Genomic DNA, 3,507 nt, shown 5'->3' on the forward strand with positions numbered 1-3,507 from the left:
TTCTTTGTTGTAGTTTGATCGTGTTGATTGATCATTGGGTTGGTTTTTGGATTTTCGTTAATATTCGTTCTCGTTCGTCGTTCTGTTTTCTGTTGTGTGTCCGTGGTGTGTGTGTTCGTGGTTTCGTGTTGGTGCCCAATTAATAGCGCTGCTCTAAGTTGCTCACTCATGGTCAAAAATAGGCAGGCTGAAATATTCACCCATATGGCCAAAATAGCAATCAGCTTTTCAACCAGAACATATCTTCCCCAACCCCCCAAAAAATTAATTTCATTTTTTTTTTTTTATCTGAGTGAGTGAGAGAGAGAGGGGGAGAGGGGGAGAAGAGAGAGAGAGAGAGAGAGAGAGAGAGAGAGAGAGAGAGAGAGAGAGAGAGAGAGAGAGAGAGAGAGAGAGAGAGAGAGAGAGAGAGAGAGAGAGAGAGAGAGAGAGAGAGAGTAAGATGAAGAGAGAGAGCAAGCGAGAGAGAGAGAGAGAGAGAGAGAGAGAGAGAGAGAGAGAGAGAAAGGGAGAGAGAGAGAGAGAGAGAGAGAGAGAGAGAGAGAGAGAGAGAGAGAGAGAGAGAGAGAGAGAGAGATGAAGAGACAGAGCAAGCGAGAGAGAGAGAGAGAGAGAGAGAGAGAGAGAGAGAGAGAGAGAGAGAGAGAGAGAGAGAGAGAGAGAGAGAGAGAGAGAGAGAGAGAGAGAGAGAGAGAGAGAGAGAGAGAGAGAGAGAGAGTTAGCCAGATAGGGAAAGAGAAAGAGATTTTTACTTTCCATCCCTCTATCATTTTTTCCCTTTCTTTTCTCTTTTGCATAAATCTGTTCCCCGCCCCGAGCCTGTTCCAGCCATCCCTGATTTCGTCGAACCGAGAACAGGCTGGATGACTCAGCCTCGTGTTTAACGCCCATATATCCCTTGGTTGGGCGCCTTCATAAGCACAGTGTGAGGGAACCATACCTTCTAGTTAGAGCATGAATAAAAGAGAAGCTAAAAAATTGCGAAGATAAATGGCGACATGTCAACCCTATTGTTCGCCAGCCAAGGTTCGTTCGTCGGCGGTGGGGGGTACCTGGGGGGGGGGTAGCGGGGGGTTAGGGTGGGAAGGTGGGTGCGGGGGGGGGGATTTCGGTGTGCTTCTTTTCCTATTTTTTTTTGCTTTATTTTGGACGTTTTATTGTCTTCTTTTTTTTTGTCTGTCTGTCTGTCTCTTTCTTTTTGTCTTTGTCTATTTCTATGTTTCTATTTTATCACTTTCTCTATTATTTTCTTTTCCTTACACTCTCGTTCCCTTTTTTTTTTCTACCACACGTTCGCCCATTTCTTTTTTATTTTTTTCCTTACTCTTCCTCCGGGGGGGGGGGGGGGGGGTAGGGGGGGGGGGGGGGGGGTGGGTGGGGGAGAGAAGCGAGAGAGATGAGAGTGAGTGAGAGCATTCTTGCTCTGCACTCTCTCTCTCTCTCTATCTATCTATCTATCTATCTATCTATCATTCTGTCTATCATTCTATGTCTCTATCATACACAGAAAAATCCAAAAAAGAAAAGAGAGAAAAGAAAATTAAAAAAAAACAAAAATCAACTCGTCCAGTGAGCTGAGTTGCCAAGTAGGCGTCGTATGCCATGCCGGGCGCGAGGGGGGGGGGAGTTGGGTGTTACAGGAGGGTAGGGGTGGGGGGCGGGGGGGGGGGGGCTACATGCACGCGAAGGGGCGTCTCCCTCGATGTCCGGAGAGGGGGAGGGAGAGGGGGAGAGGGGGGGAGGAGTGGAATTCAGTAGCAGGCCCCCTTTCGGACAGCAGGTATTTTCGGGACTTTGATATGATCCGTGAGTATGATATAGGACCTGTCGAGGAGCGCCTTTCCTTTAAGATAGGGTCGGGAGGATGGAGGGAGGGGTGGTGGGGGAGAGGAGGGGGCGGGTAGGGAGGAGGGGGAGGAGGAGATAGGATGAGGGGGAGACAGGGACGAAAGGGGAAGGAAAGAGAGGAGGAAAAGGATAGAGTGGGCAGACTAGACAGGGGACGTCGTGGTAGGGGCGAGCTGACGAGCGAAAGGGAGGAAGGAGGGAGGGAGGAGGAGAGGAGAGAGGGGGAGCGAGAGGGAGAAACGAAAAAGGGGAGGAGGAGGAGGAGGGGGAGACAGGGACGAAAGGGGAGAGTGAAATGTGATTTATGTTTACTTTGGGAGATAGATGTTTACGATGTTGTGACGTGGGGATGATGCGATTCCGAGACGATGAAGACATAAAGGGGAGTGGGAGGAGGGGAGGGGAGGAGGGAGGGAAGAGGGGAGGAGGAAGAACGTGGAGGGAGGGAAAGGGGAGGAGGAAGGGAAGAGGGGAGGAGGAAGAACGTGGAGGGAGGGAAAGGGGAGGAGGAGGGGAGAGGGGAGGAGGAAGAACGTGGAGGGAGGGAAGAGGGGAGGAGGAGGGACGAGGAAGAAGGGAGGGTGGGAGGAGAGGAGGGAGGGAGGGAAGAGGGGAGAAGGAGGGACGATGAAGACATAAAGGGGAGTGGGAGGAGGGGGAGAGGAGGGAGGGAGGGAAGAGGGGAGAAGAGGGAGGGAAGAGGGGAGAAGGAGGGACGAAGAAGAAGGGAGGGTGGGAGGAGGAAGAATGTAGAGGAAGGGAGGGATGGGACGGGGAGGGAGGGAGGAAAGAAAAGAGAGGGGAAAGGGACGAGGTAGAAAGGAAGAGACGGGGAGAAAGGGGAAGAGGTGAGGAGGGAACAAGGGAGGGAAGTAAGGAATTGGGAAGCGGAAGGAAAAGGAGGGGACGAGAAGGAAGGGAAAAGGGAAAGAGGGAAGAAAGGGACGAGAAAGGAGGGAGAGAATGAAGGAGGAGAGGGGAGGAGGAGTAGGAGAGGAAGAACAGAAGAAGGGAAAGATGGAAGCAAAAGTTAAGGGGAAGGGGGGGGGATAGAAGGCGGGAGGGAATAAGTTAGAATGTGTCCTTAGGAAAGCATTGGCATTTATAATTGTAAGAATAATTACGAAGTTCTAGTGCTCTTGAGATTTGACCGAGGGAGAGAAAAAATATATATATGTTCTTATTTTATTGTTGAAATGGCGATAATGAGAAGAAAGGAGGGGGGGAGTTGACTGAGAGAGAGAGAGAGAGAGAGAGAGAGAATGATATAGATAGATAGATAAAGAGAGAGAGAGAATGTACTAGATAGAAATATCAAAATATAGATAGAGTGAGTGGGAGAGAGAGAGAGAGAGAGAGAGAGAGAGAGAGAGAGAGAGAGAGAGAGAGAGAGAGAGAGAGAGAGAGAGAGAGAGAGAGAGAGAGAGAGAGAGAGCAATTAACATTCTTTCGGGATAGCGGAATGAGGAATCGGAAATCAATTAGTGCATACAGCTCCATCTCATGGTTAATCGCTCGTTGCAAATGATTAATAGCAAATAACAGAGATGAATTAATACTCATTAACCAGCTCGGACTTTTGTTCCTAGGCCCCCCCTCCCTCCCCTTCTCCCCCCATCCCCCCATCTCCCCCCTATCTACCGCCCCTCTCCCTTCTCC

Source organism: Penaeus japonicus, unplaced genomic scaffold (genome assembly GCF_977035675.1).
Source record: "Penaeus japonicus unplaced genomic scaffold, GWHDUDI00000001_assembly GWHDUDI00000005, whole genome shotgun sequence".
Lineage (NCBI taxonomy): Eukaryota > Metazoa > Arthropoda > Malacostraca > Decapoda > Penaeidae > Penaeus > Penaeus japonicus.